The sequence below is a fragment of the Tamandua tetradactyla genome, chromosome 2 (genome assembly GCF_023851605.1).
Source record: "Tamandua tetradactyla isolate mTamTet1 chromosome 2, mTamTet1.pri, whole genome shotgun sequence".
NCBI lineage: Eukaryota > Metazoa > Chordata > Mammalia > Pilosa > Myrmecophagidae > Tamandua > Tamandua tetradactyla.
Window position 1 is genome coordinate 65,852,753 of NC_135328.1, and position 23,293 is coordinate 65,876,045.

Below are 23,293 nucleotides of genomic sequence, written 5' to 3' on the forward strand. Positions count from 1 at the left end.
AATTAAAATAAGGTTGTAGGTAAATCCCACCACCTTAATTTAAAACTTTTCTACTAGGCCTGAAGATAAGAAATGATAGGCATCAAAGACAAGGTACAGAATAGGTCACTTTTTTTTATTATTTTTTTTTGGAATACCTTTGAAATGACTACCATAGTAATCAGATCATTATCAAAATATGAATATCCTTGAACTGAATAAAATCTAATTACCAGATTCCAGTAAGGAAAATGAAAAGTCCTTAAGAGCTTTTTTCCTAGTTTGGACTTGGGACAAATTAAACAATTGTGTCATATTTTCCAGGGCTTGATAATCAATATATTTTTAAGATTGTTCATGATTTTCGGACATTGCAAAAACAAAGAGATTTTTTAACCTCTAATAGAAGAAATTTAAAAAGCAAATACAGTTTCAAAAACTGTAGCTACAAAGTCTATCTCTTTCTTATTTTATGGTGACTTTTTGCATCGAAGCAAATGCAATTTTATTCTGCTCAGGTATGTTCTCTCTAAATTTATACATGCTTACTGATAAAACAAACTAGTGTTATAAGTACATTCTTAAAATTCCTCTTAAAATAGCTTAATTAGACAGGTTTTATATAGTGAGCAATGTACCTGTTAATGATGACCCTTGTAAGACTTTTAAATAAAGAAGAAACATTTGAATTAAGAGATCTCTGAACTAGTTTTTTAGAAGCCATAACTTAATTTTGTGAACTAACAAATTCTTAGTATTATTTAGCACTTGAGAATAACATTGAGAAACATCTGAGGCTTTTTTCTTCTGTATATAAATCCCTTAATTATTGAAAAGCTGAGCATATTTCAAACTTGGGGGCCTTCTGAAGTTTGAAGATAATGCTCCATTAGACTGGGAGATCTTAGGCATATTGTAAAGTAATCATTTGTGTGCTGTGAATGTAAGGTACTTAAATGCCTGGTTGTGTTCCAAACCTAAGCATTATAATACCAAAAATCATGCCCATCACCAAATTAAGGCTGACATTTTCTTATATGTGTTCAGTCACTAAGCATGTAATCAATCTGCACATGCTCAATAAGTAGATTGCCTCTAATTACATCAACTAAAAAAATTGTACTCATTCTCCTAAAATCTGTCCATCTTTTAATATTATAAAACTTAGAGAATTTCTGCAGTTTGAGGGGCAGATTTTTAGGATGATTAATCATCTGATCTCCTACTTTGTACCTAGTAATAAACTCTTTCTTTGAAACCCTGGTGTCTCAGAAACTGGTCATACAGCACATCAGGCAAACAATCCACCACCTTTGTCCAGTAACAATTAGGCATACCATAAGTTTAAAAATACTAAAGATGTATACTAATAAATAGAAGCATGGAGACCAGGGAATGGACTCTGTAGTATGCATGATTTGAAGTGACAGCATTTGAAAGCATAGCATGTGAGACAGTGAAAGGGAAAAATGACAAAGCAGTAACCCTCTAGCAACTGGAGCCTTAAAGGGAAGAAAAACCAACTGGGGGACATTTAGTATTTTAGAAGACAAGAGGGAAATGCAAAAGTCTGAGAATATACAGACCTGCTCCCACCCACAGTTCACTAAAGAATCTGGACTTGCTATACTGAAAAGAGAGAGTGCCATTGACTTGAAAACTGCTCTGAATCTAGAAGGAAGGAAGGAAGGACTGAGGGAAAGGAGGGAGTGAAGGGGGGAGGGAGGGAGGAGAAACTTAACTCAGTATGTCTTTTAAGAATTATCATAAAAATCAGAAAATAAATCTAAATACACATCATCTCATGAACCTCCACCAACTAGAAGTAGTAGAAAAGTCTAGGACAACACCAGAGTGAATTAAATTTACTCAAATAAGCATGTGGGAATTGGAAAAACTTCTGTAATCTTAATTTTTAAATAGAACATAAATTTGAATAAAGAAAGCTATGAAATGTTAGTTTAAAACTTAAAAATAGGAAAAAATAATTTCAGAAAAATAGAATAAAGTACAACATGCCCAAAAAGTTATAGACTCAAATGAGAATTAATAAGGCACATTGAAGACCTGTAAGAAAACAGACAAAAGAATGAAAATGAGACAAAGAAAGATCATAAAGAAGATGACAGACATAAAGACAGGCGAGAACAAAAAGACTTCGTACAACCAGGGTCCCAGAAGATGAAAAACGTAACGATGGAATATCACTAACTTTTAAAACGATAACCTAGCAACTCTTTCTAAAAATAAAAGTAAACCTAGCATGGTGCAACTTTGGCTCAGTAGTAGAATTCTTGCCTGCCATGACAGAGACCTGGCTTCAATTCCATGAGCCTGCCCATGCCAAAAAAAATAAAATAAAAAGTAAACCTAAACCACATATGAAAGGGCCCATCAGATAGATAGGTAAACAGAATCCAACTAGTCAACTCTGAGACATTTTCTAGTAAAAGTATTTGAATTATAAGAAAAATGCCTTGATGACACTAGGAAAACTTTTTTTACAAGAATTAGACTGTATCATCAGACTTTTCAAAACATTATATGACACAATGCAATAACAGGCAACCTTTCTGAAAACTTAACATATAGAAGTGTGAAAATGTGTATCAAAATGTTATAACCTTCCCAGTTCTCCTTCAAGTATCAAACCTATAGAAAAACAATTTCAAGCATGTAAGTACCTGTGTATTCTATAACATTCTAGGAAGTGGCTTCTAAGGAAACTATGTGGCTTCTAAGAGAACTAATTAGCTTCATTAAACCAACAGACAACTAAAATAACTTAGTGTAGGACTGATGCTGAATATTCAAATATATAGCATGGTAGATCTAAGACAAAGTGAGTACGAGGGAGGAAGAAGGATATACTAATATTATATTGTAAAAAAATGAGAAATAATTCAATTTTAAACAATTGAAGAGGAAGGGAGAATCAAAAGAAAATTGGTAAAAGCATACTGATTGTTGCATAGAAAATACATAATCATTAAAGAATATAATTAAACACTGAAAACCCAAACCAGATATTGAATATGTAAATAAGAAGACATAGGTTTAAGGGTATTCAAATATAAGTAAAAATTAGAAGAGACAAACACCTTCCTAAACACCATACATTTTAAAGAATAAATGGTCAGAAATATAAATGGATAGAGAAGCAAAGTGAATATAAAATAATTTTTATGAAATATATGACAAATTTGAGATCAAATATTTCAGTCACATTAATAAGTATGAATGGGCTTAACTTACCTATTAAAGAAAAAGATTGTCAGTTTGATCCACAAGTTAGGATCCAAATATACTTTGCGCTCGACAGAGATACATTTAAACTAAAGTGACTCTAGAAAATTAATAGTAAAGAAGTGGGCAAAGATACATCATATATAAAAAGAATAAGTAGATGTGGTGATTTTAATATAAGATAAAGTAGAAAATTTGTTTGCACAGTGGATGATCTGGAAGGCCAAGAACACATTGTTTTATGAATATGTAGAAAAAAATAAGTTGTTTCTCTTAGTCCACATGTTCTGCATTTGCAAACTTCTCAACTTGCTAAAATTTGTTACCCCAAAATCAATAATTCTGCTGTTTTCAAAGACATTCATGGACATGGACAGAATAGTTTCAAATTTGAGTAACATCTCAATTTTCCAGGTGACATTAAGCAAAGAACAGCTCTGCCTTCCAAATTTAGCTCTGGCATTGTAAGCAAGTGTAGCGTTTGTACTATGCTTAGTGCCATATTGTTCACACTTTTTGTTTGTTTGGTTGGTTGGTTATTTCACTGTTAAAATGGTCCCCAAACTAGTGCTGAAGTGCTGTCTAGTGTTCCTAAATGAGGAAGGGTGCAATGTACCTTACAGAGAAATACATGATAGATGAGTTCCAGTGAAGCATGACTTACAGTACTCTTGTCCATGAGTTCAATCTCAATGAAGAAACAATATATATTAAGTTGTTTTAAAACAGAAATTCTCCTAAAACAAAGTTATTTGTTGATTAATTGAAGAAAATGTGACCAGAGACAGGCAGAAATTCTGTATTTCCCCTGGGAGGAATGGCGCAGTATTAACTAATTTGATGTTTATTTGTTAGAAGTGGAAAGTAACTAAGTTATATAGTAAGCAAAAGTCTTAAAAACTCAATTGCTTCAGGAACCTAAGAAACATAATGAAGAAGAGGAAGAATATAAAAAAGCAATTTAAGCCATCTAACTACTACAAAAACATAAACAGGTAAGAATAGGTAGAATAGTGGTTCTCAAAGGGAAGCCTGGGCCATTGAAATCCTTTGATCGTAATCCTAACATTTTCATAATAGTATTGTTACTGGACAAAGCCTATGGATTCTTTTTCTAGACACACTCAGTAATCAATTCTTGAGACTGGGGTTTCATAGAAAGAAAGAGCTATTACTAGACATGTAGTAGGAGAGCAGATGGCCTATCATCCCAAAATCTGTCTCCACAAACTGCAATAATTACGATAGTTTTATTTGAGAACAAAAATAGGCAGGGTTTAGGATAATGAGCACAATGGCCTGTGATGATATAATTAGAGGTGATCTAATTATTGAGTATGTGCAGATTGATTATATGCTTAATAGCAAGTAAGAAAATGGCAGAGTATTGTAATGAAGCATAGGTGACTTACAGGTTAAAGTCTAAGCTATTGCACATGTCATGTGGGCCCATTTTGGTTATATCCAGTCTGGCTTATCAAGATAACTTTGGACCTGGGGTGGGTTAGTTCTGGGCTTACCCAAGACCATTCATTAATAAACCTTAGAGGCTGTCTTTAGTGATTACAAACTCTAACGAACAACTGGATAAAATGGGTATAAACAAAGGTTAGTCACAGGTTTTTATAATCTCAGGGCACAAGATAAAGGCTACATAATCATTATCAGAAATCAAGGCAGCTGGATTTCAGTTCAGAGTCTTTAGATATTTCCCTCTGTCTATTTAATACTCTCAGAAAGTAAAAGGAAATTTCTGTATACCAAGTTAATCATAATAATTTGTTAATTCCTAGCTTCATGGTTACAACATTAAGGGTTTTTTGTTTGTTTGTTTGTTTCTCACTTTCACCATGCATAATGGAGTTCCAGAGGCTAGAAGAAAAAAAATTGATGCTGAAGTATATATGAGAATCCAGCTGTCTTCTAAATGAGGAATTAAAGAAGCAGATGTAAAGAAATGCCACTCTTCTCACTAATTAATTTTGTAACATATAGTTATTTTCATAAAAATGTGCTATTTGTGTTAATATATGTTTATTATTGTTATTTTAACAAATGAATACATTTAAAAATTTTAAGTTTAATTTTCTAATAGATTAAATGTCAATATATATTATTTTCAAATATATGTAATATCACACGTATACATTTGTCTATATATAGACAAATAAAATTTTTACGAGATTTTGTTTTATAGTAGTGTAAGGGACTCTGGGACCAAATGGTTGAGAACCCCTGTATTACAACATTCAAATGCTAAAGAAAGCAGTAATATTTTGAGAAGTGCCACTTACTGGTTCTCATGAAGTTACCGGTACCACAAACTTCAAAAGCATCTAGTTTCTATTTGATAATTAGTGGAAGATGATATTCAACCACAAAAAAGGTAGGAATGCGGAAGGGTGGCCTCCACTAGGAAAACAGATTTCAGCATCTCTATCAATCCCATACAAAAGACCAGCAATCTTAAGGGGAAAATTCCTCTCTGGGAAACTAGAAGGTTAGGGAAAAGAGTTTCTTCTCTAACAGTAAACCATTAAGTACTTCAACTTTTACAATGTCAATTTGCTTTAAAAAAAAAATTCAAGAAATTTAAAAAGCAAATCCAGAAAGTAATACTATGTATACATTAATATCCTTATAAATGCATTTTTAAAATAAGTAATAAATACACCAAAACACACAATTTAAAAATTAGTAAATATTAAATTTTAATTCCTAGAAGGAAAGTTCTTGTAAAAACAAGGTCATTTTCAATGGTTGTTTTACTTATCAGATTTTAAAGATATCTGTTACTGATGAACTGCAAGGAAGGGGATATACTTTCATTGCTGATGAGAAAATAAGATTTACTTTACCTGTGCATTATAATATTTCAAATTGTGTTTACAATGGTATTCAATTTCTTAGAAACTACACAAAGAAATAGTAAGTTGGCATATTTTAAGGAAAATCTTGGTCAAAGACCAGGGAATAACTCCTTCTCCTTGAAAAGTCCTAAAACAAATGGGATTTTCTAAAAGGCAACTAATGAAATGTTCAGGATGCAAATAGGCAGCCATTTAAAAAAAAACATTCCTTCACAAAGCGTGTTTTTTATTTTATTCACAGATACTACCTTTCCTGCTTCCTCAGGTCTCTGCTGATATATATCTTTACTTCAGTGTGTTCATATCATTTAAAAAGTGCAGTCATAGGCATGGCAAATACAAATTCTTGGTCTTGTTCAAGCTCAATGAATATTACCTGACAAATTTCCCATCACCCTATGGCTGACACTCTTCCTTCTTTTAATACCACTTTAAAACAATTTTTTAATGTATTTTTATTAGAGAAGTTGTAAGTTTACAGAAAAATCCTGGAGAAAATACAGAGTCCCCCCTCCCCATTTCCTTATCATTTTGGTCCCAAGAAGTCCTACTTCCTCTTTTCTCTAATAGAAATATTAAAATATTTTTATGAAACAACATGATAAAGTTCATGAAGAAGAGAACTTGTACACTCATCTCCCATCATTGTAATTTATTAAATATTTCTCATAGGAATGAAATTGTCCAAGTCTTAAGGTACTGTGTATTTAGAGACAAATTATAGGGTTCATGTTTTTTGAAAAAGCAAATGGCTGTTTCCAGTGGAATGGTAGGCACAATACACAAAAGTTTTATTTGTAAGGATGTCTAGCAAAAAAATCATTTATAGAGGAAAGGCTATTTATCTAATTCTCTAAAATTGAGATTTGGTGAATGAAATTTTATGAATCCATTTTAGGAAATACTAAATATTGCCTTTTAAAGAATTTTTAACCAAAAAAGACCAAAGATAGACAAAAAATGAAATTTTTTTTTAAAAAAGGTATTTTTAACTATAAGCAATCACATTGGGAGACTGTAGCACTTTAATATGAAGTAAATAAAATGCATTAAAAATTATACATCCAGTAGCTATATGGGTAGACAATAGGAACATAATATGCATGTAAACAAAGAAAAATGAATGGAAGTCACCAAAAATTGTTAATGTTGATTATTTTTGGTTTGTGGAATGAAATAAGTTTTATTGAATTTTTATTCCTTTTAGTGTTTTCTGCTTTTATGTGATTAATATATTTCTTTTTAATAAAAATAAGCTAAAAATTAAAGTACTACAACTAATAATTTAGCAAGTAGTTTATGTGACAGAGTTTGAAACATTACTTCAGTAATTAAATAGTTTTTGTACCTTATATATTTAAAGTTTTCCATTAAATACTTCAAAATAATACAGAGCTTTAAAGTCAGAACTCACAGTTTCCCAATTCCTGCAGTTTTATACCAGCCAGTGCAAGAAAATCACAGGTCATGGGTTTAGGTGTGGATTTACAAATGAACTTATTTGGTAGATATGGTTATTGTTATGCCCAATTAGCAAGTGATACAAATTATATATTGAAATATTCAATGATTTCTCAGCTCTATATATGTGCTCAAAGACTCATTTCCCCCAACAGAAGCATTAGATGTAAAAGAAAAAAAATTATCAGCATCAATCTTGTTACATGCATTCAAAAGAACTAATGGAAGTTCAAAGAAGTTACAGAGCTTTAGAATCAATCTAACTCAGTTGCTAGGTAAATTGACTAATGTACAGTCTTCCAGACTTCTTCCCTATCTTTTCTCTTCCCTATCTAATATCGTCTGAGGATGATATTAATACATAGCCTTTTTGGAAATTGTGAGGATTACCTGAGATAGTATGATTGAACAGCCTAGAACAAAACCTTGCACATAGTGATTACACAATAGTGAATATTATTATTTTCTCCTTTTCCAGAGTGTCACAGCTCTCAATGAGGCAGGCTGGAGGGGAAAATAATACCTTCTCCTTTGAGCAATATAATGTGACTTCCTGGAGAGAGTACAACCACAAAATCTCAAGCAACTTTTTAATGGTAATAACAAAAGGGATTATATTCCATTATCATTGCAATAACTTTTGCAACTATAATACCATGGTTATATAACACTCAGTGGAAATTAATAACAAACCCCTTTATTCACAGCAAGTATAAATATAGTTATTTTCTTCCTGAAAATGAATGCTGAATCTTGTTCCCAGATTGAGCTCACTCAGTCATGCTGTACTTCAGCATTTATACTAGGATATTCTGACTCTTCTGAAAAGTGGTAGGAGATAAGATGATATGGAATCAGGCTTAGAAGGTGCTCTATAAATATAAGTCAGTGTCAAGTCAGTAGGTAAAATAGAAAAGAGTTCCCAAAGCTTCAGAGCAATAATCCAGAATTATGTGGATCTGTAGAGATTTAACCAGATCATTAAGTGGCTTCAGGTACTCAAAGAGCAAAAGATTGCCATTTTAGTTTTGATATTGCTGTTGCTATGACTTTCTTCGCTGATGTAAGCTTTTATCAGGATTTATAAGGAGGGTAGGCATTAGCTCTTGACTAGCCTACTGCTTTCTATTGATTGTTTTCAATCTGTGAATCTTTCCTGTACTGAGCCAACAAGGGAAACAACAATAAGATACCATGTTTACCAAAATTGCTTCTTAGTAGTTTAAGATGCAGGTCTTAAAAGTCTGGTAAGAAAACTGACCTTCCTTAGTTCAGCACTATCCAAAGACTATCTATCACAACTGGTGCTTTAAAACAAAGAAAAATAAGATTGAGTCACCTATTGAAAAAAAAAATTCTGTGCTATATTAAATTCTACATATTGCACATCTATGATAAAGGAAATTGCAGTTCCACAAGTCTGTGTTAATTTGTAACTTCACACAAATATTGAAAACCAAATTATTTCTAAAATATTTATACTAAATATTATTTGAATGTATCATGGAAAAGCTTAAATTATTTTAATTTAGCACAGTAGAGTGCCAGATTCAATAGCCTTGCCGAAGGAAGAAACTATGAAATAACTACTTTCTGTATTAGAAAACTTTTGTTTCATGGCTTTGTAGAACCCAAGAATAGCATGGAATTGTGTGACATTTTGTAGCCTTTATAAGAAGAATCAGAATGAACTTTTGGCTTTCATGTTTGCAACCTAGGTAATAGAGGGCTGTCACTTCCTTTCTCAACCTTTACATTTTCTTCTGTTAAATGGATATAACCACACCTACCTTATAGTTTTGGCTTTAGGATTGCATGTGGCACGAATGTTTGAGTAAATTGACTTGTAGGATGCACTTAATAAGTATTTATGGAACTACATCTTAAATTATTGATGAACATTTCATGGCTTTGAGGATATTCATTAGTATTTGATAGTATTCTGTATTGTGACATACTTATCTTGGAACTTTTATTTTATATTCATTAGAATAATATTGAATAGTTGTATGCTAATAATACATACATTGAACTGTGATATGCTGTCAGCCTAAGGTCCAAGCATATTCCAACCTCCCATGCTTTTCCTGTTTAACTTAAGCTTGCAGTATTTCTGAACTTGTGAGATTGCTGATTAAATAATGCCACTAAAACTTACCTATAAGTTTCATAGTACTCTAGAATCCCAGATCTGATGCATATTATATACACAACCTGAAATGAATCATGAATCTCTATAAGACTGAGGATCTTTATTAAATATATTGGAAATAATACCTGAAAGTCTTTCATTATAAGTTTGTTAACAGGATAAAATAACATGTTGTATGCCAAAGGAAAGGGTGAATTATATAATAATACACAAATATGTATGTTATTATACTGTAGAATTTTTTAAAGTCTCAATATAGAATACTCTTGGATTTCTTTAAATGATAAGTTGTGAAATGAGTTTATATAGAGAGCTCTCGGTGTAGGTTCCAACAATGTTCCTTGATTATATGACGAGTGACATTTAAAATGGTTCAAGAAAAGTGCTATCCATTGAGTCTGCAGCAGAACATGTGAGGGAAACTAAAGTTTCAGTTTCTGTGTAAATACTGTATATAAGACAGAGGCAGATCACACTTGCCAACAGAATCAGCAGTGTTCAGAAAATATATGTGCTTCTATTATTGTAGAGTAATGCAGACACGCTAATGTAAAAAAAAAAAATTGACTGCAATTCAGGAAAATATACAAAACTGTTTTGCACTAGATTCTAGAGCAACAAAGGAGTGGCACCAAAATTAGCCTAGAGCAAGAATATGCCAAGTATGGATATTCAGGATGTTAGTTAAAACAGGTGGATTAGATAATGAATATGAGTGAGGGATCAAGAAAACAATAATGTATAATAGTAATCATGTTCTTCCTCTTTCAGAACATAATAATCTGCAGAGATAAGAAATTTCAGGCATCTTCCTCCACAAAGTATGAATTCTGTACTCTGGTAAAGGATGTGGAGGACCATTAAAAAAAAAAAAAAGGTCCATTACAGTGGATTTTGGTTTCCAGAAGTTACAATATAAAAATATAAGGAGAAGATAATGGGTTAACAAGCAGAGTGAAACCAATTTAATTGTATCTTCCTTGCTTTTCCTGGATTATGCTAAATGAATGTTTCTCAAGAAAAAAATTAGTTTTTATACAATAGGGGGCCTTATCGAAATCCTTAAGGACAGATTGATTTTGGAATTCCAAATAACAAAGGTAGTATGGTACATATATCATGTATCTTGTAATATGTCCGGGGAAATTCTAAAGTTTTAATTCTATAATTATTACAATATAATTAGGCAGATTAAATTCATACAAAAATGTAAGGATTATTATAAGGAGTGGAATAAGGTAAAGGTTATAAAAACCTTTAAACCAGGGTGGGATTTATCTTTGAATGAATTTGTCACCCACGTAATAAAAGAATCTTTCAGATTTCAGAGCTCTTTGTTTTTTGACCAGCAGATAAGAGATTGTGAACCTGGAAAACCTGACCTCACCTATTTCAGCCTCTCATATGATATATAGGCCAAACGTAGAGACTGATTGAGGACAGAGATATTTCCAAAGGCAGGCTATTGAACTGTCTATCAATAATCCATTGTTCCAATTGAATTCTTACACATTATAGAGATCCCCTTTTTAGTTTAAGGTGTATTCGAGGGGATAGAGGGATATGCCTGAAACTATACAGCTGTGTTGCAGTAGCCATGCTTCTTGAAGATGATTGTATAATGATATAGCTTTTGCAATGTGACTGTGTGATTGTGAAAACCTTGTGTCTGATGCGTCTTTTATCTCTCTCATGGACAGATGAGTAAAAAATATGGATAAATACATAATAGGGGGAACAAATGTTAAAATAAATTGAATAGATTGAAATACTAGTAATCAATAAAAGGGAGTGGTAAGGGGTATAGGAAAAAAAATAGGGGAACAAAGGTTAAAATATATTGGGTAAATGGAAATACTAGTGGTCTATGAGAGGGAAGGTTAAGGGGCATGGTATGTATGGATTTTTTTTATTTTTTCTTTCTCTGGAGTGATGCAAATGTTCTAAGAAATGATCATGGTGATGAATATACAACTATGTGATGATATTGTGAGTAATTGATTGTACACTAGGTATGGAATGTTCATATGTTAAGAATGTTCATGCTTGCATGTTGTTTTGTTTTGTCAATAAAAATATTTTTAAAAAATCCATTTTTCCAATTGAATACCAATGGCATGATAAAACTCCTATGTAATAATATCTATGGAATATTATTTACCAACCTCCCATTTATTTATAGATGGGAAAACTGAATTCCATATACAGAAGAAAACTATTGCAATGTGCACAATAATGCTTGGTTTCAGATCAGCAAATGAAGAAGTATTGTGGCATTGTACTGTTTGAGCTAAAAAATATATTAAACTCATCTGATTTCCATAAACATCAGATTGGCATGCAATCAAATTCACAAAATCCCATAGCCAACCTGAAGAATATTTTCATAAACATGTTTAACATATATTCCTAAAAATACTATCAGATAACTGAAAATGGTTGACATAGGCAAACATATAACTTTTCTCATCTAAGGAACACAAATGTCTTAGACACTTGAGAATCTTAATGATTTAATAAAAGCTTTTCTTAGCCTTATTGACCTGCTAAGTTATATCAGTGTGTTAATACTTATATGAGAAATAAGACTATTATATCAGTCAGGTTTCCAACGGGAAGAAATGGCATATTCAAAGTAAGAAACTCACAAGAATGCAATAAATGGATTATATAGATACACTCAAGGTCTAAAATTAATTGTACCCAGTGATTCTTTCTTGTGTGGTTAAATAGAAATGTGAGGTTTCAAATTTCTTTTTCCAAATTTATCCAGGACTTATCAATGATGTTAGGACAAATGTCAAAAAATCATCACTCTTGTAGAACAGTCCAAACTAGATATTGCAAATATCTTCAGCTCAGAATTTCCTAAAGGTGTTATATGTTAGTGATTAAAAGATAGACTTGGGAGTCAGAAAGCGACTTAGTAATTATACCACTTTCTCATTATATAAAATAACCACAAGCAACAGTGTGACTTGGTGCTTTAACGCATAAGCTAACCTCTCCTTCCTTACCTACTTAATGGTAAATACAGTAGTCTTTCTCTGAGATGTAATTGAAAGAGTAAAGAGTAACTAGAGGAGGAACTAGAATGATACCAGTTGCTAATTATTAATTTCTAAGATTTTCTAATGCTCTGATAAATATCCTTTTGTTTGTTGATTCAAAGAATGACACCATGATTTGAGGTAAATATATTAGGGAATCAGCTGAGAACCAATAGACAAAAATAGTTCAAGGAATCCCCATGACGTATCATCTAAGAATAAAGAAAAAAAAAAAAAGTGTGCCTGGAACTTCCATGATTATAACAAAACAGGTTTAACTTCCTGCATTCACGTTGAAGCTCAGTTTGATGAAGTTCATGACCTGCCACTGTAAAAAAGAGAAAAGACATTTATGGTTTATTGAGCACAGAGGATATGGCAGGTGCAGCATGAGGTGGTTAACAAAAAAGTATCACAGCATTTCTTTTAGTCAAATGCAATTTAAATTCTGACTTTGTGACCCTATGCAAAGTGCTTAAACACTTCTGAATTTAATCTCCTATAAAGTGAGCATAATAAATCTCATACCATAGTTTAAATGTAAGAATGAAGTATTCAATGCTTAGCAAATGAAAACATGTAGCAAATGGTATTATCATAGCTATTACCATAATCATTTTGTTACAAAAACACCAGTTTTTCCTGAAGAAACTAAGATTCCAACAGTGTATTTTCCCCCCAAACGGCAGCCATTCCAAAGCCATTTTATCTCACATATGTGGAAGAGAAAACCAAGAAGTAGGAAGTCTGAATCAGGTGAAAGGACCCAACACACCATGGTGTAAACTAGGAACTACTACTAGGTTGAGAAATTATGAAATAGCGGGTATTTATTTTCCAATTACTCTATGATTATCAGCAATTACTTGAATCATAAAGAATAATACCAGAAACTTCTAAGAAGAATATGTTATATGTTCACATAAAACCCATTCCAAACATGAAATAATTATAAATTTAAAAATATATTTATAGCGATAACTGTCACTACCAAAATAAAAGATAAACACCTCAATTCATTAAAAATAGGACAAATGTCACCTGGAAATATGTGAGTTTGAAGACTCAGGCCTTTGAGATCTAGAGATAGATCTAGCCACAGGTAGTGAGGAATTCAGATCCTTCCAGGTAGAGTTAAAAAATAACTTTCCCTAGGTGGAATACTTGAGCAATTTTCACACTATGAAACCACCATGATGGAGTCTGTAAAAGTGCTGACTATTCCTAATGCTGCAGTCTTTTCAGCTGCTATTAGTATCACCTACAAATCCAAACCACACACTCCCTTAGGAAACAAACCTAGCTTCCTTCACAGGGCTGGGGGCCAGGTGCTTACATATGTTCTGGTTCTGAAGTGAAATACTAGGTGATTGCAGCAATAGCTCCCAGATATGGAGAGAGGAAGCTGAGGGGAAGAAATATATATTACAACCCTAAACGAACCATCAAGATGAGCTGAGCCCACATGTTAAAATTTCCAAGCACCAAAGAAATATAACACCATAACAGATGCAAAACCAACTCAACAAATAGGATGAATCAATCCAGAGGAAAGGGAAATTAATGTGAAATGTTTGAAGAAAGTTTAAAATAATAATTTAAGAAATTCTCAGCAATAGAGAAATAAGCATCAAAAAAGTAAAAAAGTATAAGTTAAAACAGGGAAACAGAACAAATAAAAGGGAAAAAAGAACTAAAGAAAAATGCGTAACATTCAATATTTATAACTAACTTAGATAACTTATACAGAATAAATGCTAGGATGAACTCAAAAGAAAAAAGAAAACTTTAAAATTGATCCCAACATGCCTGGGGAAGATGGCAGAATAGGGAGATCTAGGACTCATCCTCCTACCAAAGCAACGATTAAACAGGCAGGAACTGTCTGAAACAACTATTTTGAAACACCAGAGGCCAGCATCAAGGAAAAAGAATCCAGGAAAGAGCAGGAGGAAGAGGGAGATAAATTACAGTAAAGAACTGTGAAATGCTATTTTCATGCAGCAGCCACCAGCCCCCATCCTCTGCTGTCACTACAGGTTACCCTGGAGTCCAGTCCCTGGCTAGTTGCTGGAAACAGAAAGGGATGCATAAATCCTCTTCCCTAAGAACAGGGGGGGGGGGCATGACTGACTACTGATCACTATGATTTTTGAATAGCTAATTTAGATAGCTGGATCCTAGCTCTGAGGGCAGCTATTGTTTCAACCTCACTTAGGGACAGAGACAGTGGAGATTTAAAGACACTGGGCTTCCTCAGGGCTGCAGGGAAGTTAGTTGAAGGGCTGCATTTGCTGGGCAGACCAAGGAAGATTAGTTCTGAGGAGCCATTGGAGATTTTGGAGTCCTTCCTGATCCCCTCCAGAGGGCACTTTGGAGCCTGTCTGTACACATTTTGCACATCCCTGGCCCTGTTTTGGCTGGGAAAGACTAACGTGGAAAAGTAATCTCCAGGATGACCCTCTTCCCAGAATTTGTCCTCCAGGCAAGAGCAGCATGAAATAAAAAGAGCAGTATAAAAAACTATAAAGGCAGTCTGGACAAAAGGCCTGCTGGCATCAAATACCTGGGAAAGGGAGGTCTTTCTCCTGGGAGATAGAGAGGACAACCAAACTTCCTCGAATAGGAGAACTCCAAAACAACTAATAAGCAAAAGTGCAGGACAAGACAGAGGCCCAGAAAGACATGGAAAACCGTTCACACTGCGTTCATCTTGGGCAAACCTTCCTGACAGGGGAACTGAAGCTCAAGAAAATCTCTGTCTTATCACCAGCAGCTTATAAAACCAGAAAACAGACATCCCAAGGAGTAAATTTCAGAATTGCCAATTTAAAATATTAAAAGGTACAACATGCAATAAAAGAGTACAAGATAAACAAGGAAACAGGAAATGACAGCCCATCCGAAGGAAGAGGAGAAAATAAAAACCCAATAAAGAAAACAAGAATGAGGACATACTGAACAAAGCCTTTAAAAATTATCTTAAAAAAGCACAGAGAAAGAACTAAAGGATAGCAGGAAAACAATGAATGAGCAATATGGGTGTCTAAGTAAGGAGTTTGAAATTTTACAAAAGGAAGCAAACAGAACTCCTGGAGTTGAGGACTAAAGTAAGTGAAATGAAAAATGCCCAGGGAGGATTCAAAAGCAAACTGGATCTGGCCAAAAGAAAGAATCAGTGAACTTGAAAACAAGACACTTAAAATGAATCAGGATGAAGAGCAGAAATAAACAGAATGGGACAGCTTCAGAATACCATGAAGTGTACAACAATACCCTGGGATGATACCAGTGGGCATCCCAGAAGAAGAAAGAGAAAAGGGCAGAAGGAATAGTCAAAGAGATGATGAAAGAAATCTTCCCTAACTTAGCAAAAGATGTTAATATGCACATCTAAGAAGCACAGAGAACAGGATAAAAAGGAAGAAAAATACAACATTATATATGGATTACAGTATCCAATGCAGAAGATGAAGAAAAAGCTGTGTAAGGTACAAAAGAAAAGAAATATGTACAAAGGAGACCCCAATAAATTAAGTGTCAATTTCTCATCAGAAACCACAGAGACAAGAAAGAAGTGGGGTGAAAGAAAGTGCTGAAAGAAAGCAACAGCCAGCCAAGAATTTTGTATCCACTGAGACTCTTTCAAAAATGAGGGACAAACTAAGACATTCTCAGATTAACAAAAGCTGAAGAAGTTCATCACTAGACCATCCCTATGAGCAATGCTAAAGGGAGTTCTTCAGACCGAAAGGAAAGGACACTAGACAGTGGTTCAAAGTAGCATAGAGAAATAAAGACTTGTGATAATAAAGACTTGTGATAATAGTTATAACATCAGTATTATTGTATTGTATTGTTTCTTATGTAACTTCACTTCTTACTTCCTACAGGTGCTAAAATGGAAATACATAAGATCTAATGATACATTTCAGGTTTAGGACATATAGTGTACAAAGATATAAATGTTAACAGGTATAAAAATAATGGGAGGACATAGTGATACAGGAAAAGTATATGTGCATGCTATTGAAGTTAACTTTGTATCAAACCAAATATGATTGTTATATATTTAGGAGGTGAAATTTTAACCCCAAAGGAACCATAAGGAAAATACATGAAAAATATATCCAGACAGAATGAGAAGGCACTCAATAAGGTATAACACAAGAAAGCAAATATATATATATATATATACACATAATCTTTAATGGAATCGAGTGGCAAAGAAATGACTTGCAAAGGTTAAATAACAAAATGTCAGAAGAAAATCCTCCATTATTGACTTTAAATGTTAATTGATTAAACTCTCTAGTCAAAAGACAAAGATTAGCAGAAGGGAAAAATAAAGCATGACCCAACTATACGTCATCTGAAAGAGACTCACTTTTTTTCTTCTTTGTATGCTATATGTCAGAAGTCACATTTCATTCTTTCTCCATGTAACTATTCCCTTATTGCAGCACCATTTACTGAATTTTTCTTTTGGTTTTGCTTTTTTTTTGTTTGTTTATTTGTTTGCTTGTTTGTTTTGGAAACTGTATGGGCCAGGAATCAAACCTGGGTCTCACACATGGCAGGCAGGAATTCTACCACTGAACCTCCCTCGCATCCCCAAAAGAGTCATTTTTAATCAAATATACAAGTAGGTTGAGGGCGAAGGGATGCAAATAAATATATCATGCAAATTGTAGCCAGAAGAGAGCTGGGGAGGCTATACTAATATTGGGTAAAATGAACTTAAAGTCATAAATGGCTATGGAGGACAAAGATCATCATTATATATAAATAAAGGGAGCAATGAAAAGGGAAGATTGAAAGAAAAATTGATGGATCTACATTAATAGCAGGAGACTAACACACCAGTCTCAATAATGGATAGAAACACTAGGACTCAAATGATACACTAAACCAACTAGACCTAACAGACATATATAGAACACTGAACCCAACAAGAAAAGAATATACATTCTTCTTGAGTGCACATGGGTCATTCTCCAGGATAGATAACAAAACAATCTCAATAAATTTAAAAATAATATTGAAATCATATCATGCATATTCTCCAACCACATAGGAATAAAGGTAGAAATCAATAACAGAGGGAAAATGGAAAACTTACACATATATGGAAATTAAAAAAAAAACATCCTCTTAAATAATCACAAGCAATATTAGGAAATATCTTAACCCAAATGAAAATTAAAATACAAGATATCAAAAATTATGGAAAGAAGTGAAGGTAGTGCTAAGACAGAAACTTAGAGCTCTATATGCTTACATTGAAAAGAAGAGAGACTTCAAATCAGAGAATTACTCTCAAAGCTGGCAAAACTAGAAAAAGAAGAGCAAACTAAACCCAAAGTGAGAAGAAAGGAAATAACAAAGACTAGAATGGAGATAAATGAAATAGAAAACAAAAAATTAACAATAGAGAGCCCAAAAAATCATAAGTTCAATAAAATCAATAAGTCTTTAGCTAAACTGACAAAGAAATAAAGACAGCAGATATAAATAATGAAAATCAAAAATGGAAAGGGGGATGTTACAACCAACCTCACTGAAATAAACATGACCATGAGTGGATACTATAAACAACTGTCAATTACACAACATAGATGAAATGGAAAAATTCTTACAAACACACAAACTACCAATATTGACTCAAGAAGAAATAGAAGATCTCAATAAAGCAATAGCTAGTAAAGAGACTGAAGCAGTAATCAAAAACTTTCCAACAGATAAAGGCCCAGGACCAGATGACTTCACAGGAAATTCTACTAAACATTCCAAGAATTAATATCAAAACTGCTTATAATCTTACAAAAACTTTAAGAGGAGGGAACACTCCCTAGCACATTCTACAAGGCCAACATAATTGTTATTAAAAAGCTGGATAAAGATACCACAAGGAAACTATAGACAAATATCTTTTATGGATATAGATACAAATATCCTCAACAAAATACTAGCAAACCAAAGCCAAAAGCATATGGAAAGAATTATACACCATAATCAACTGGAATATATTCCTGGCATTCAATGTTAGTTCAACATATGAAAATCAATTAGCATAATACACTACATAAATTGAATAAAGGGAAAAAAGCCACATGATCATTTCAATTGATACAGAAAAAGTGTTTGACAAAATACAGCACCTTTTCATGATAAAAGCACTTGGAGCACTAAGAATAGAAGGAAATTTCTTAACATGATACAGAGTATATATGAAAAGCCTACAGCTAACATCTTACTTAATGGTGAAAGACTCAAAGTTTTCCCTCTGAAATCAGGAAGAGAACAAGGATGCACACTGTCACAACTGTCACTCAACATTCTACTGGAAACTCTTGCCAGAGCAATTAGGCAAGAAAAAGAAATAAAATACCCAAATTGGAAAGGAAGAAGTAAAACTTTCTCTATTTGTGGATGATATGATCCTATATAAATAAAATCCTGACAAATCCTCAAGGAAGCTCCTAGAGTTAATAAACAAACTCAGCAAAGTGGTGCAGTACAAGATCGATATGCAGCAATCAGTAATGTTAAAGAAATGAACAATCAGAAAGAAATCAAGGAAGAATTTCATTCACAATAGCAAGCAAAAGAATCAAATATCTAGAAATAAATCTAACCAAGGATGTAAAGGACTTGTATACAGAAAACTACAAAACATCACTAGAATACATTAAGGAAGATCTAAATAAATGGAAGGATATTCTGAGTTCATGGATTGGAAGACTAAATATCATTAAGATGTCGATACTACCAAAAACAATTTACAGATTCAATGAAATCCCAATCAAAATTCTAACAACCTTCTTTGAAGAAATAGAAAAGCCAGTCATAAAATTCATATAGAAGGATAAGGGATCCCAAATAGCTAAAGCCTTCTTGGAAGAGAAAAACAAATTGGGAGAACTAACACTTCCTGATCTTAAAACTTATTACAAAGCCAAAATAATAAAAATACAGTATAATGCTGGTACAAGGGCAGACATATAGACCAATGGGATATAGCTAAGAGCTTGAAAATCAACCCTCATATTTATGGCAAACAGACTTTTGACAAGGTGGCATATACCACTTAATTGGTAAATAATAATCTTTTCAACAAATGGTGTTGAGAAACTAGATCTCCATTTGTAAATCTAAAAGGATTCTCGCTGCACACATGACAACTTATAAAATGGGAGAAAATATTTAGAAAGCACATTTCTGATCAGATTATATAAAGAAATCCTTCCACTAAATAACAACAACAACAACAAAACACACAGGCCAACCAATTTTAAATTGGGCAAAAAATTGAACAACGATCTCTCCAAAGAAGACATGCAAATGACTAGAAGGCACATGAAAAGATGCTCATCATTAACCATCACAGAAATGCAAATCAAAACCATGAGATACCATTTCACACCCATCAGAATGCCTACCATTTAAGAAACAGAAAATAGCAAGTGTTAGGATATAGAGAAATAGGAACGCTCATTCATTGCTGGTAGCAAAATAAAATGGTTCAGGTGCTGTGGAGGACAGTTTGGCAGTTCCTCAGGAAGCTAAGTAACACTCCCATATGATCCAGCAATCCCACTACTAAATATCCAAAAGAATTGTAAGCAGGGACTTAAACAGATATTTGTACACTGATATTCATATGACATTATTCACAATTGTCAAAATATGGAAGCAAACCAAGTGCCTATCAATGGATGAACGGATACATAAATATGGAATATTTATTCCATATGGATAGGGAATAGACTTTAAGGCTTAAAATACTTTCCTATTTGGAATGATAGAAAAGTTCTGATAATGGATGGCGGTGATGGTAGCACAACATTGCGAATGTAATTAACATCAATGGAATACATATCAGAATATGTCTACAAAGGAAAATATTAGATTGTATATATGGTAACAAAATAATTAAAAAAAAAAATCCATGGAACTATGCTACACTGTGACCCTAACTTAAACCATGGACTTTAATTAATAGCACAATTATGAAAATGTGGTGTCAGCTATTGTTACAAATATTCTGTACCAATGCAACATGGTGATGGGATGGTGTATGGGAGTCTTGTATTTTATGCATGACTGTTCTGCAAATCCAAAACTTTCCTAATAAAAAAAATCGGATCATTATTTCAGCATAAAAACATAAAGAGACATCCTGTGCTATGTGGTATGTGTGAGCCACTTAGGGCTGGGAGGCACCAGCTGCCATACAGCAAGGTGGTCTAGGCCACAGTGTAAAGAAGGCCTTGGGTCCTATGAGCCTGTGTCTGCCAGAACCAGTGTGAGACAAAGATACAATCTTTCTGGGCCGTCCTGATAATCAAGAGCTTTGCTTTTCAGTGCACATCAATAGAGTGTGGAGCCAGATGAAAAGCACAGACCATGGTGCTGGAACAGATTAATATGGAACTTACTGATTTGGCCTGTGACCTCCCAGCACAATATTTTTCAGGTCCAGTTGTAGATGATAGGTTTCATTGGCAAGCACAATTTTGGGACCTAATGAAAGTGCATATCAAGGCAGTGTTTTCTTTCTGGAAATTCATTTTTCTACAGATTACTCCTTCAAACCATCTAAGGTTCTATTTACAACAGGAATTTATCATCCAAATATTAACAGTAAAGACAGTATTTGTCTCTATATTCTAAGGTCACAGTGGTCTCTTGCTTTAACTATTTCTAAAGTTCTTTTATCCATTTGTTTATTGCTGTGTAATCCAAACCCAGATGGGCATCTCATGCCAGAGATTTCACAAATCTATAAAACAAATAGAGATGAGTATAACAGAATATCTCAGGAATGGGTTCAGAAGTATGCACTGTCATGCTGCTTTAAAACAAGAAGACCTGCATTATGACTGGAATAAACTTTAAATTATTGTTCTTTTTAAAATTTCTTTTCTGACTGCTTCTCTATCAGACCTCTTCATTTTTTAATGTATTTTTGTTCCCCTCCCTCCATTCATTCACATGCTTATCTGAGGAGGTTTAAGTTCATCCAGCTTTGGGCAATATCTGCTTTTAAAAACTGTAAAGCAGTTATAAGAGAAAAGTTGCCCAAGATTCAGATTTTTAAAAAATAGAGCATGTGTATTATATAGCCAATGTCTTGGTTGAGACTGCTCAAACTTGGTTATGAGACTGCTCGAACATGCTGAGGAAGTCGTCTAAGAAGGACGAAGATGGATGTTCAGTTGTCACATCAAAGGAATCAGCATTCCTCTATAGCAGCATCCATTCTTGTTTAAGCCTTCCACAGTTATGGACATATAATTTATGCCCGTAACTGATATGACTGGAGAACTGATATCGAATTTATAGCATCAGCAGAACAGAAAATTTGATGTATTTTGTGCATGTCAATAAAAGAATGACCTGTTCTTGTTCTATAGAGAATGGAAATTGTTAGTCAAAGCCCTTTGTATTCTAAAATAGGGTCTCAAACTTATTTTGTAATTTTCATTAAATTGTTAAGAAGCATAGGTTATTAATTGATCTATCTTCCAATACACTGTTTAATATAGGACTGAATAAATTATGCAAGTTGTCAATGGATACATGATCAACTAGTAGCTCTGCTAGTAACTGATCTATTTTTCTCCAATAAAGTTGCAGATTTATATATAAATATAAAGAAAAAGATGGTGATATTTTTATTGTGGAAAAATTAAGAGTAACATATATGAGTTCCAAGACTGGAAAGTAGAGGAACAAATGGAGAACCAATATCTACAAAATACTAGCTACTAAGTTTCCTTAACGAGGAAAGATATGGGCCTTCAGATAGAAAGTTCACATTGAGTAATGAGATGAGAAGAATAAACACAAATAAAATCACAATGGAAATAGTATAGTAAAACTTCAGGATATCAGTGTATTAGTTTTCTGTTGTTCTATAACAAATTACCATAAATTTACCAGCTTAAATCAACATTCATTTATTAGTTCACATTTCTATAGGTTAGAGGCCCAGCAAGGTGAGATTGGGTTTCCTGTTAGTGTATTACAGGACTGAAGTCAAGGTGTCAGTAAGGTAGGGTTCTAATCTGGAGGCTTTAGGGCAAAAAATTGTTTGCAATTAAGTTCCATGTGGATGCAGGATGGAGAGCCTTGATTCTTTGCTAAATATCTGCCAGGGACTGCTCATAGCTTATAAAGGTAATCTTCATTTCTTGCCATAAGAGTTCCACCACTGTCAAACCAGCCATGTTACATCAAATCCTTCCTACACTTTGAATACCTAACATCCCTGCATCTGACCTTTAGACAGATTTAAAGAGGTCATGTGATTAAGTCAGATATACACAGAGAATCTCCCTATTTTAAGATGAGCTGATTTAGGACCTTAATTAAATCTGTAAAATCCCTTCACATCAACAACTAAATTGTTTAATTGAATAACTGGTAGGAAATATGTGTAAATCAGGTTCCATGAATTTTAGGGGCCATTCTGCCTACCACAATCAGGAACTGAAGGTAAAAATCTTTAATTATACTTGTCACGTGGC

At 33.3% G+C, this 23,293-nt stretch overlaps 1 pseudogene; it reads left to right on the forward strand.

Moving 5' to 3' along the window:
• The first annotated feature begins 21,167 nt into the window (after positions 1-21,167).
• LOC143674386 (ubiquitin-conjugating enzyme E2 D3 pseudogene) lies at positions 21,168-21,643 on the forward strand (annotated as a pseudogene).
• Positions 21,644-23,293: the final 1,650 nt, after the last annotated feature.